The sequence below is a fragment of the Hyperolius riggenbachi genome, chromosome 2, assembly GCF_040937935.1.
Source record: "Hyperolius riggenbachi isolate aHypRig1 chromosome 2, aHypRig1.pri, whole genome shotgun sequence".
Classification (NCBI taxonomy): Eukaryota; Metazoa; Chordata; class Amphibia; order Anura; family Hyperoliidae; genus Hyperolius; species Hyperolius riggenbachi.
The window spans coordinates 151,549,811-151,563,479 of NC_090647.1; the positions used below are offsets into that span (position 1 = coordinate 151,549,811).

The 13,669-nt window shown below is 46.7% G+C and overlaps 1 protein-coding gene across 1 annotated transcript in view; it reads right to left on the bottom strand.

The window, feature by feature from the left end:
* CACNB3 (calcium voltage-gated channel auxiliary subunit beta 3) overlaps positions 1-13,669 on the bottom strand; it is a 292,862-nt gene that overhangs the window by 244,328 nt on the left and 34,865 nt on the right. The window lies entirely within an intron of this gene.

Consider the following 13,669-nt stretch of genomic DNA (forward strand, 5'->3'; position numbering starts at 1 on the left):
CTCATTTTTTTTGTTTGACTTAAGTGTCCCTTTAAGCCCAATCTACACGATACGATTCAATTACGATTCTATTTACGATCCGATTAAATCCGACATGTCCGATCAGGATTCGATTCAATTATATTTGCCATTGCAAAACAATGGCAAATCGAATTGAATCGAATCGAATACCAATCGGACATGTTGGATTTAATCGGATCGTAAATAGAATCGTAATTGAATCGTATAAAGAATCGTATCGTGTAGATTGGGCTTTACTCTACATAATATAGACATATGGCAATGGTAGGGATTAGATTGTGAGCTCCTTTGAGGGACAGTTAGTGACAAGATATATATATACACTGTACAGCGCTGCGTAATATGTCGGCGCTATATAAATACTAAAATAATAATAATAATAATAAATCAGAGTTTTGCTAATCTAACAGCTCATCAAGCAAATCACATGCTTCTCTATGAGTTCTCCTAGACATGACCATCACTAGTTATAAGCAGGAGCGTAGCAATAGGGGGTGCAGAGGTAGTGACCGCATCAGGGCCCTTGGGCAAGAGGGGCCCCAAAGGGCCCACCCCTCAACTACAGTATTAGCTCTCTATTGGTCCTGTGCTCATCATAATCACTTCTATAGATACTTTGAATAGTAGGAATCATTAACAAACTGTTCTCCATCCCCTTCTTGTACCTCTGACACTGTAGTTGCCATTGGCAGGTTTTGGTGCGCCGTATTAATTGTTTTATATAAAGAGCTTGGGGGGCCCCATTGTAAAACTTGCATCAGGGCCCACAGCTCCTTAGCTACACCACTGGTTATAAAACAACCCTCCTTTCTCCTGTTGGCTATGATCTCCTCCTGTCTTCTGTAGGTACTGCAGTTTGATGCCTGCCCTGACTTATTCTTAACTATTTTCTGGTCTGCTGATTTTGTACCAGCACTGTAGTATTCAGTGTAGGCAGTACATTACATATATCACTAAATAGTAGATAAACAATGGATGGGTGGATGGATGGATGGATTTGTACATGCATTCACTGTTTAGCAGAGTCTGGCTATTTCTTTTTATACAATCGTTATATCATCACACTCACACTTATCGCTGGCGTAAAACAGATGGGCATTTACATATTGTGATATCATTATTCTTGGCTTGGAAACATATGATTGAGCAAGTCCATATGACTAATTTCACAATAAGAGAAAACATCTAAAAACAAGAATACCTTGCAGGGCCCAAAAAACAGCAGGATATTTGTTTTTTAAATTAGACGCTTTGGTCTTCTTGACACACATTTATTGAACTCCTACTGAAATAACCAAGGCTGGTTAACACAGAGCAGGATTATCCACCAGGCAACCTAGGCAGGTGCTTGGGGCCTAGTGGGACACAAGGGGTCCACCTGCAACCTTCTTTGACCTCTCTCCACTTCAGCTTACCAAAAGGCCCACAAGGGGGTCCCGAAATCTACTACTTTGCCTGGAACCCCCGACATGTTAATCCATCTCAGGGTTAACAACTTGCCAGCCACAATAAAAAAGTAGTAAACCAAACTTAGTAAAAAAGAAATAAAAAACCCCCCACAGAATTATTATTATTAAGTTATAGAGCACCAACATATTCCGTGGCACTGTACAAAGTAAGAAACGCACATGGGGTACATAATAATACAGACAATGGTATACACCAATATACCAAATACATAATTGGTGACAAAATACAAAATCTATACAAAATACAGAAGTGGTAATGACAGTGATAAAGTAACTTGATGAATAAATTGTATAATGAATTCCAAGACACAAAAGGGGGAGAGAGCCCTGCCCATGCGAGCTTACAATCTAAAACAGTGGTCCTCAAACTAAGGCCCGCGGGCCGAATGTGGCCCCCTGAGGGTTTTTTACCGGCCCCCACTCACAAAATGTATTATAGATGCGGCAGCTACATTTTTAAATATTGGTGGTCGCATATAGAATGAAGCCAGAATGCAGTAATTCGCTAGTTTCCAATCAAATTCCACATCAGGTGACACTGTTGTCCAATTGGACTGAAGCTTGTCACCTTACTATGCATCCCTGTCTGGCCCGCAAAGACTTCTATGTACACTCTGGCCCCCCAGCAGTCTGAAGTATGTTGACCCGGCCCTCAACCCAAAACGTTTGGGGACCCTTGATATATAAATGAATAGGGGGGAAACAAGAGGTGGGGTAGTATACAATAAACATGTTGAGGCAGTGTCTTTTATGATATCTGGTAGGAGTGCAATTTGGTCTTAGGACAAAGGGAAGTGGCCTAAGGTAGAGCATATGTTTGTCAGAACAAGTGAGTTTTTAGAGGTTAAAGGTAACATAGGTTGGAGAATGACGGACGTGTTGTGGGAGGGCATTCTAGAGGCGGGGTGAAGCACGTGCAAAATCTTGTAAATATGAATGTGGAGGTAATTCTAGAGGAGGACAACAGAAGGTCATGTGCAGAACTGAGATTACGATTGGGTTGGTATCTGGAAACTAGTAAGGAGATGTACAGGGGAGAGAGATTGTGGAGCGCTTTGTAGGTTAGGGGAAAGAGTTTGAACTGGATCCTCTGGTTAATTGGTAGCCGATGAAGTGCTTGACAGAGAGGGTCAGCAGAGGAAGATCGAGAAGAAAGATGAATGAGACGAGCAGCTGATTTCAGTATAGATTGGAGCGGTACTAGTCTGTTAGTTGGTAGTCTACAAAATAGTACGTTACAATAGTCCAGACGAGATATTATAAGGGTATGTATTAACATTTTAGTTGTGTCTTGAGTGAGAAAAGGTCGGATTTGAGATGATTTGAGTTTTCATATATTACCCCTAAGCATCATGCTTTGAGAACTGAAGTTATGGGAGTGTTATTAACATTTATTGTTATTTCAGGCAGAGTGATGGACAGAGACGGTGGAAAAATTATTAGTTCTATTTTACTCATATTAAGTTTTAAGAAGCGAGAGGACATGAAGGAGGATATAGCAGACAAGCAGCACTGTGCATGCGTCAACTGGCTGTGACTGCTGGCTGAAGTTACGGGACCCGGTACCGAAGAGGTAGAAGACTGAGGATGGCAGCGTGGGAGTGATCCATGTGGATGGGGCTGGAGGAAGCCCCAGGTATGTATAAATCTTTTATGTTTGTTCATCTCTGGTTTCATTAAGGTCTGGGGCTGAGAGGTACAGTTGTGTATCATCTGCATATAGGTGGTATTGAAACCCAAATGAGCTGATTAGGTTGCCAGCCCGTGCATGTAGATGGAAAAGAGGAGCCAAGGACAGAGCCTTGAGGAACCCCTACAGACAAAGGGTGAGGAGAAGAGATCTGATCTGAGTAAGAGACTGTGAAAGACCTTCCAGAGAGATAGGAAGATAACCAGGAGAAAGCAAGGCCCTTTATGCCTACAGATGAAAGTATCTGTAGGAGTAAGGTGTGGTCAACAGTATCAAATGACAGATCAAGAAGAATGAGTATGGAAAGTATTAGTTTGGAGTATGGAGTATTATATTAAATTACATATATGTGTAAAACAGTCATTCCACTGCGTTTTATTATTGACACTGGTAGAAACAGGGATGTACAGCTTACTGCTAGTCAATGGATTAGTTTAGGTGTTTAAAATGAGTGACAAGGGAACCTTAGTCTATTCACTTGCCTTGCAGCGCAAGCCCAAGGACAGGTGTGAATCGCCCCGAGACCCTGTGCCTAGTACAAACCTGGGCCTACAATTTCTGGAGAGCACCAGAGAGCATTAATGATCCTGTAAACCTGGACAGAGTTTATTCATTATTATTATTATTATTATTATGTGACAAGCAATTTGGATCTGGGTCAAATCAGACCGTGCACTGAAACGCAAGAAAATTAGCAACATGCGCGAGGACCACACAGCTCAGTTTTTAAAAAGAAAACTCCAGTCCAGTTACACAACTGCCAATTTCCTAATCTTTCGGTAGCCCTCACTGTAGTCTTAGACTCTTTTACAACCCAGTTGTAGGCTTCCATTAAAGACAGGATCTCCTTACAAAATTCAGGCTAGATATCACAAATAACTTATGACCTTGTAGCGACTCTATCCAACACCGGCCCTAGACTTTTTGCCACCTGAGGCAAAATTTAAAAAAATCGCTGCCCCCCCCCCTCCCCGGGGGCGGGGGTGGGGGAGCCACCTAGCTGGAGGGGTATCGGGCAGGAAGGGGGTATTGGGCCTAGCGGTGGGGAGGGGAGTCGGACCCCCCCCCCTCCCTCGCCTGGGTCCCCCGATCTGCGCTCCCCTCCAGCTGTAAATAGTTAAGTACCAGGGTATAGATTAAGAGGCAACGGGCGGGGATCACTCACCTTTTCCGCGTTCCGAAGTGCGCTCCACTGACGTCACTTCCTGCAACGCCGTCCACTTACAATACAGTGGGTGGCGTTGCAGGAAGTGACGTCAGTGGAGCGCTCGCTGGAACGCGGAAAAGGTGAGTGATTCCCGCCCATTGCCTCTTAACCTCCTTGCCGGTTCAATTCCTCCGGCAAGGAGGCAGCGCAGGAGGGGTTTTTTTTGTTTGTTTTTTTTTTAAATCATGTAGTGAGCCGAGGGCTCGCTACATGATAGCCGCTGAGCGGCGGCATCCCCCCACCCACTCTGATCGCCTTCGGCGATCAGAGTATGCAGGAAATCCCGTTGAGAACGGGATTTCCTGCAGGGCTTCCCCGGTCGCCATGGCGACGGGGCGGGATGACGTCACCGACATCATGGATGTCGGGACGTCATGGGGAATCCCGCTCCGCCCCTCAACGCTGCCTGGCACTGATTGGCCAGGCAGCGCAGGGGTCTGGGGCGGGGGAGAGCGGCTCGGCGCGGCGGATTGCGGCGGATCGGCGGCGAGCGGCGGCGATCGGAAGTTACAAGCAGCTAGCAAAGTGCTAGCTGCTTGTAACAAAAAAAAAAAAATGCAAATCGGCCCAGCGGGGCCTGAGCAATCCTCCTGCGCAAGTTACCCCGAACTGAGTTCGGGATAACCGGCAAGGAGGTTAATCTATACCAGAGGTAGGGAACCTATGGCTCGGGAGCCATATGTGGCTCTTTTGATGGCTACAAATGGCTCACAGGGGTTGATTCACTAAGCTACACTGCGGAAGCAGCGCAGCTTAGTGTGACAGCGCAGATAAAATTTTCAAAGGAGGAAAGCTACTGCTGTAGCATGCACTACTAACTTACTCACACTCCCCCCAAAGCGAGCGGCCGCTCAAATTGTCCCACCCTGGACCCTGTCAGGTCCAATGACTTCGTAGGATGAGATCCCCGCACTTTTATTGGCCCAATAGACTGTCACTTGACAAGCAGCCTATTGGGCCAAAGTGCGGGGATCTCCTCCTACAGAGTGAATCAACCCCCAAGTCAGCTAGCTAGTATTTCTCCTGTCTGGCTCTCGGGAAAATTGCTGATGTTGCTGAAACCCGAGAGAAGCTGAAGGCGTGTCTGACACTTCCGCTGCCCGGAGGATCAACTGTGTACACACCACTACGGCAACAGGGAAGAGAGCACTCTGCTGCGCATTTGACCTGTCCCAGTTTGAAACATATTGTATGGCTCTCACAGAATTACATTTTAAAATCTGTGGCATTTATGGCTCTCTCAGCCAAAAAGGTTCCTGACCTCTGATCTATACCCTGGTACTTAACTATTTACAGCTGGAGGGGAGCGCAGATCGGGGGACCCAGGCGAGGGAGGGGGGTCTGACCCCCCTCCCCATCGCTAGGCCCAATACCCCCTTTCTGCCCGCTACTCCTCCAGCTCGGAGGGCGGCCCCCCACCCACAGACAGGCGGGTGCCGCCCCCCCAGATGTGCCGCCTGAGGCAAATGTTTCACCTCGCCTCATGAGCGGGCCGGCCCTGACTCTATCCCAGATACTTTGTGAATAATGCCAGAATGTATTTTCCCTTCAAAATATTTTGTTGATGTTAATGAGGCATTGTGTGCATCTTTTGTCTATGCTGCTAAGTGTGCTGTAATCACTACATGAGAAACCGTAGCTCTGGTCCTCTTCAGAAGGGTAGGAGGGCGCAATTCTGCTAAACCAGGCTGTTTTTCTGGAAAGGTCACAAAGGCCTGGGCCTTGGGCAGCTGATGCTCAAGGTAGTGGCGTACCTAGGGAATTTGACACCTAGTGCTGATTATTTACAGACCCCCCCCCCCCCCAAAAAAAAAAATTGATGGGAGGGTCAATGGGTTGGGGCACCAAGCAAGTCACTGCACATTTTGGGATTTGGCGGGGAAAGAAGTCGTCATGATGCGGATGGAGCTAGCCGTTATGAAACTTTATACAGTGGTGCAGAAGATGTCAGTGCTATTTAAATACACAATAATAATATGGTAGGACATATAGCTATGGTAGATTGTGAGCTCCTCTGAGGACAGTCAGAAAAGGGGGGACATACGAAAGATGCGGGTGCATAGGAGGAAGGGGGTGGGAATAAAGAGGTAGAGGCACAAGACAGAGGGCCCTATGCAATTACCAAACTCGCCAGCGCTAAGTGCTGGCGAGTTCTTAAAATAGGTGTCAGCAAGGTCGCCTAATGCAATTGCATTTAACACCCCCCAGGGCGGAAAAGAGCTCGCTTGGGCGATATAATCGCCCAGCAAGTTCCTTTCCTCCTATGCAATTGCATTTTGCACCTCCCGGGAAGCGATGCTTCCCACCAAACATAGGTGCTAACTTTTCACCTGCTCTGAGCAGGCGAAAAGACCTATCGCCGGTGTCTGCGGGCTGCTTTTGGCATCTGGGAGCCTCCTTTACTAAGGAAACCCCCGATGCCAGGGATTTAAATAGGTAAAGGAGTCAGTTTTGACTCCTTACCTATTTAAAATGTAACAAAAAACATACCTCCATCGTTCCGGCTCGCCGCATGTCCCACGCCGCTCCTCCGCTCATCTCTGTCTCTGTGAGTATTCTTGGAGCCCGGCAAAGCATCTTTGAGTCTCCCGCCGGGGCTCCCCATTCATCCACTAGGTGGCCCAATGAGAATCATCCTGATTCTAATTGGACCAATGAGAATCAGGATGATTCTCATTGGGCCACCTAGTGGATGAATGGGGAGCCCCGGCGGGAGACTCAAAGATGCTTTGCCGGGCTCCAAAAATACTCACAGAGACAGAGATGAGCGGAGGAGCGGCGTGGGACATGCGGCGAGCCGGAACGATGGAGGTATGTTTTTCTGAATTTCCCAGCAGCGACGAGCGGCAGGAGGCGACGGGCGGCGGGTAACAGCCTTGCGACGATGCGCGCATCTCCCGAGGAGCGAGGCTGCAGTGGTGTGGTGCTGAAGGACAGCTCCCCAGCACTAATGCCTCGCTCCACATCGCTGGCCACACAGGAGCATCGCTCAGCGAATACCTAGTATTCGCCTGAGTTATGCTCCTTTACGCAAGGACATTGCTCAGGTGAAACTGGCAATTGAATTTGCCGGTAAATCCTGAGCGATGTGAGGAGATAAGAAGCTCACATGTTTTCAGCTTCTTATCTCCTCGAATTGCATATGGCCCAGAGGGCCATATGCAATTCACGTTTTCACCCGAGTTTTCTCCTAGGAGATATTTTGAAACTTGTCAATAAAATGCCTTTTAAGCCACCAGAAAGCAAGAAAATACTCAAAATAACTTTGATAGTACTTATTCACCTACTTTTTGGTACTTTTTTAGTTGAAAAGTGATGAAAAATTATTTTAAATCGAAGATGAAAAATTATCTCCTAGGAGAAAAGTCAGGTGAAAAAGTGAATTGCATATGGCCCAGAGAGTTTGGTGGAAGAGGAGAAATGGCAGAAATACTTCTCACCAGGGGCCTTATGCAATTCACTTTTTCACCTGACTTTTCTCCCAGAAGATAATTTTTCATCTTCGATTTAAAATAACTTTTCAGCACTTTTCAACTAAAAAAGTCCCAAATAGCAGGTGAAATAGTACTATCAAAATTATTTTGAGTATTTCCTTGCTTTTCTGGTGGCTTAAAGAGACTCTGTAACAACAAAAAGATCCCCTGGGGGGTACTCACCTCGGGTGGGGGAAGCCTCAGGATCCTAATGAGGCTTCCCACGCCGTCCTCTGTCCCACGGAGGTCTCGCTGCAGCCCTCCGAACAGCCGGCGACTGTGCCGACTGTTCAATTCAATATTTACCTTTGCAGGCTCCAGCGGGGGCGCTGTGGCTGCTTTCGCTCCGAAGGAGGCGGAAATACCCGATCTCAGTCGGGTCCGCTCTACTGCGCAGGCGCCACAGACTTGCGCCTGCGCAGTAGAGCGGACCCGACGGCGATCGGGTATTTCCGACTCCTTCGGAGCGAAAGCAGCCAGAGCGCCTGCGCAGGAGCCTGCAAAGGTAAATATTACGTCACCGCTGTACGGAGGGCTACAGCGAGACCCCCGAGGGACGCAGGACGGCGTGGGAAGCCTCATTAGGATCCTGAGGCTTCCCCCACCCGAGGTGAGTACCCCCCAGGGGACGTTTTAACGTTACAGTTCCTCTTTAAAGGCATTTTATTGACAAGTTTAAAAATATCACCTAGGAGAAAACTCTGGTGAAAAAGTAAATTGCATATGGCCCCAGGGGCCATATGCAATTCTCTTTTTCACCTGAGTTTTCTCCAAGGTGATATTTTTATAACATGTAAATAAAATGCATTTTTAACCACTGGCAAGCAAGAAAATACTCAAAATAATTGTGATAGTTTATTTTACTACATTTTGGTACTTTTTCAATTCCAAATTGCTGAAAAGTTATTTAAAATACGAGATGAAAAATTATCTCCTAGGAGAAAACTCAGGAGAAAAGGTGAATTGCATATGGGCCCAGGTCCCATATGCAATTTATTTTTTCACCTTAGTTTTCTCCAAGTTGATATTTTCATCCCTCGTTAATTAATACTTTTTAAACCTCCAGCAAGCAAAAAAAGATACAAAATATTTTTGATAGTACTTTTTCCACTACTTTTGGTACTTTTTTCAATTGTGAATAACTGAAAAGTTATTGTAAAGAGAAAATAAAAAATTAGCACCTAGGAGAAAACTTTGGAGAAAAAGTGAATTGCATAAGGGCCCAGGACTGCAGACATTACCATTGCTGTTCGCAGGGACATGGGCCTATATGCAATTCACTTTTTCACCTGAGTTTTCAACAAGGTGATATTTTTACAACGTAAAATAAAATGCCTTTTAAGCCCCCAACCAGATAGCTAATACTCAAAATAATTTTTATAGCAATTTTTGACCTACTTTTTGGTATTTTTTACATTGAAAAAGTGAATTGCATATGGCCCATGATGTTAAAAGAAGCCACTAAAATCTGAAAAGAGGAAAGGGTCATGGGGGAAGACAACAGGGTGGGAGGGGGAGCTAGGAAAACAGGTAAGATTATCTGCAATCAAGCTCATCTAAATTGCCTGGAGCTTGCTTCTGTCACACTCACCGTACTAGGCTCCCGCGGCGTTCCTGAACTCGTTCCCTTGTACGCATGTGCAGGGGTTCCCTGGGACTCCTTTGTTTACTTCCTGGCCGGCGGCATCTGGCATCACGCACCAGCGCATGCGCCAAAAAGGTCGCACCAGCACATGCGTGAAAAATCAGTGCGACATTTCCAGCGTTTTGATTGGCTCCCCACAGTATTTAAGCAGCACTGCCCTCAGTGACAGTGCTGCTCGTTCTGACAGCTTGGCGCAAGCCCCGTGGTTACTCTACTGCTTCCTGCTATTATCCTGATTGATTACCGGTTTGACCCTTGGCTTGTGACCTTCGTTTATTGCCACTTGCCCCGACCCCTGGCTTGTGACCTGACTACATTGAACGCTGCCTGCCCCTGACCTCTGGCTAACTGTCTGACTACATTTTCTCCTTCTCATTTACGAGCGTCACTGTTCTCCCAACCACTAGCTGAGGTTTTCTCAGTAGTGACCTAGTGGGCACTAGGCAGTGAATTCCTGTGAGCAAAGACCCATGGTCACTTAGATCCCTCTACTGGGTAACCCCTCTTCCATCAGTGGAAGGGTCAACAGTGTCTGAAGATAACTGGGCCGAAGATAACAGCTTCTCTGCTCACAACATAAGTCGGCTGTCAACACCTTTTTCACTGGCTTCTGAAATGGTTGACTGCATTATGGATTAACTACTCTGATCAGGTTAAATAATCAATAGTCCAGGGTACTCTGGTATTACAGCAGCCAGGCAACTTCTGAAGCTCTAAACACATCATGCCACCTCTCCATGCTAATGCCCCAGCTGCAGCACAACAATAATTCTCTTTACTCACCCTGCTGTTCTGCACATTCACTCACTGCAGGCTATGTTGTAGCGAGCAAAGAGCCACATTGCCCATGGGACAGGAATTGGGAGGGGTGCTACATCTAGTCATGAAGTAGTACAGTCTCCTGCACAGCCTGCTGCTATTTTCCCAAATGTTGCCCAAACTATGAGAAAAAGTCCCAGGTGGAAGAACACAGTGGCTGAGCACCACAGCAGCACCCCTAGCCATGGCTGCATCCTGTGCTGTGAGCACTGGAAGCCCAATTGTGGGTACACCACTGGCTCAAGGGGGTGGCTGGACAGGGAAAAGGGGTTGCTGAAAATGGAAGAGGAACCTGTCAATAGAAAAAGGAGGTTACAAATGGGGAGCAAAACATGGAATAGGAGAGATGCTGCTAAAGGGAGCTACTGTATACATGAAAGGAAATGTAGCACAAAAGTTAGTGTAAAAGTTATCAAAGTATGGTATTAACTCTCTAACCGCACAAATCATAGATGTTCATTTGATGCCCATTTTCTCTTATATGAAACCTCAAACAACACAGGAGACTGTACATGTAATTGTCAGAGTGACAACTGGTGACAACTATCAGCTTTAAATATTCTTACAAAATAGTTATGCACTAATAACTATTCAGTGAGCTCTTTAGAAACCATGGAAATTAGTGTCACATGATGCTTGGATGTTGACTCCTACAGAAAAAGTCCCGGCTCAGTTAGTAAGTGCATTTATAGGACCGATTTATTTTTAGCAAGGACATTATGCAGCTTGCAATTCAGTTTGATCATACAATCCTCCTGTAATACTTTACTGACTCAATATGAGCTTAAAACAGAGACACGGTTACCCCACTATTGGTACTGATGTGTCACTGTCCAAAATACTCCCCCCCCCCCCCCCCCCCCCACCGACCCCCAGTGAAAATTGCTACATACAGCAATTAAAGAATAAGAAAAAAGTAAATTAGTAACATTTTATGAAACATATAGGCGTGTAGAACAATAGTTAAACGTCGTCATCAAAAATGCCTCCTCAGACTCATAAGTGTCCTCACCCTTCAGGATTCCAGTACTTGGATGTACACACAGTTTGTTAGGATTTACATTCACTTATTCTTTAAGTCACACATGAAACCTTGCTGGCAGTTGTGAGATGCATGCACATAAAAATGTGAGATTAAACTTGTCTAACACACAATTTTTTATGGATTAATAGTCTTTATCTCTCTACTTATTTCTGTATACTACGCATTATACTCGTCCTGTCATTCTCCTACTGTATTCTGCGGTATTGATTATGTTTTGATTATATTAAGATATTATGCTGGAATATGAGATTAATGAATCCATTGAAGGAAGAGTGCTTCCGAGGAGAGCTAGCATTTGAAGTTATCAGTTACTCTTTAGTAACTCTATAGCTAGCTTTAATAGGATACATTTCTTTGCCAGTGGGAAACTGCAAGCAAAATTCGTGAAGTCGGATTTGGGGTGAATTTGGCTGAAATATTTGCAAACCTGAGACATAAATTCATCCTGAGGCAAATTTAGTGGGAAGAATTGCCTATTTGATTTTCTACATGCAATGGAGTGTTCCCAGACATCCTTGCAAAGAAATCAGAGCATATGGAACATGCCTATAGCAACCAATAGGAATTAGGACATCCTTATCCATTTATGAAGGGGAGAGTGAGAGTGTTTTCTTTTTCTGTTTCCTGCTTTCACTCTGGCTGTAGGGAGTAAGCGCCCATTCACACTTAGACGTGCAAAACGTTTTGCGCAGGTGATTTTAGCGCAATTAGCGTGGTTAAATCACTGTACACTCTTGCGATTCCTGAGCACTTTTTAAGCACTGTATCGCGATGGCTCCAGAATCGCTGTAAAATGCTACATGCACCGCGTTTTGCGATTGCCGCTAATCACGAATCACCTGCAATCGGCTGCAATCGTGGCCGGGAGATCACTGCCATTAGTTTGTATTGCGCTAGCGCTTTAAAAAGGGATAGTTCTTCGACGATTAGGAGGAATCACCCCCTAATCGCCCCAGTGAGAACGGGCCCAAAAAGACACAGGGAGAATTGTATTGCATTTACAGAGTCAGTAGTGATTAGTTTTATGGCTATGCACCACATGCGTAGCTACAACTCACTGGGCCCCATAGCAACTGCTATGCCTGCTATCCCTATTCCTACGCCCCTGCTATGCACGCACTGCCCAAGCAAAGCTAGTATTATTTCTGTGGGGATTTGAGTTTTTGTTGTCTCATTATTAAGGGGAACTTATGAATTATGCATAGAAAGTTAATATTGTGCACATGTGTAGATGTTTGTGCCTTAGTACTGTTATTGTAAACAGGCCCGCCATCAGGGGGGGACATCCGTGACTCCCGTCACGGGCCCGGGGCCTGCAGGGGGGCCCCATCCCCGCCGCGGCCCTGGTGGGTGCTGCCCTGCCGCCGCTCAGCCCCACTGACCGCTGCTCCCTCCCTCTATCCCTCTAGCCACCTCCGCCGCGTCAGACCTCGATCAGGCGGCGACAATAGTGCGGGCGCCAGGACCCAGCGCCCGCACTGATATGCGGAAGTGACATCACTTCCGCATATAGAGCGGGTGCGGCCGGCGCCTGCTCTGCCTCTTACTGGTCGGGTCGCCGCTGATCTTGAGTTCTGACGCTGGGCTGCTGGCAAGGTAGGGGAAGCAGCGGTGACGGCTGGGGGGGGCTCCCTGTCACTCACTAGCTAAAGGGCCTACCTGTCACTCACTCACTAGCTAAAGGGGCTCCCTGTCACTCACTACCTAAAGGGGCTCCCTGGCACTCACTCACTACCTAAAGGGGCTCCCTGTCACTCACTCACTACCTAAAAGGGCTCCCTGTCACTCACTCACTACCTAAAGGGGCTCCCTGGCACTCACTCACTCCCTAAAGGGGCTCCCTGGCACTCACGCACTACCTAAAGGGGCTCCCTGTCACTCACTCACTACCTAAAGGGGCTCCCTGTCACTACCTAAAAGGGCTCCCTGTCACTCACTCACTACCTAAAGGGGCTCCCTGGCACTCACTCACTACCTAAAGGGGCTCCCTGGCACTCACTCACTACCTAAAGGGGCTCCCTGTCACTCACTCACTACCTAAAGGGGCTCCCTGTCACTCACTCACTACCTAAAGGGGCTCCCTGTCACTCACTCACTACCTAAAGGGACTCCCTGGCACTCACTCACTACCTAAAGGGGCTCTCTGGCACTCACTCACTACCTAAAGGGCCTCCCTGTCACTCACTCACTACCTAAAGGGGCTCCCTGTCACTCACTACCTAAAGGGGCTCCCTGTCACTCACTCACTACCTAAAGGGGCTCCCTGTCACTCACTCACTACCTAAAGGGGCTCCCTGTCA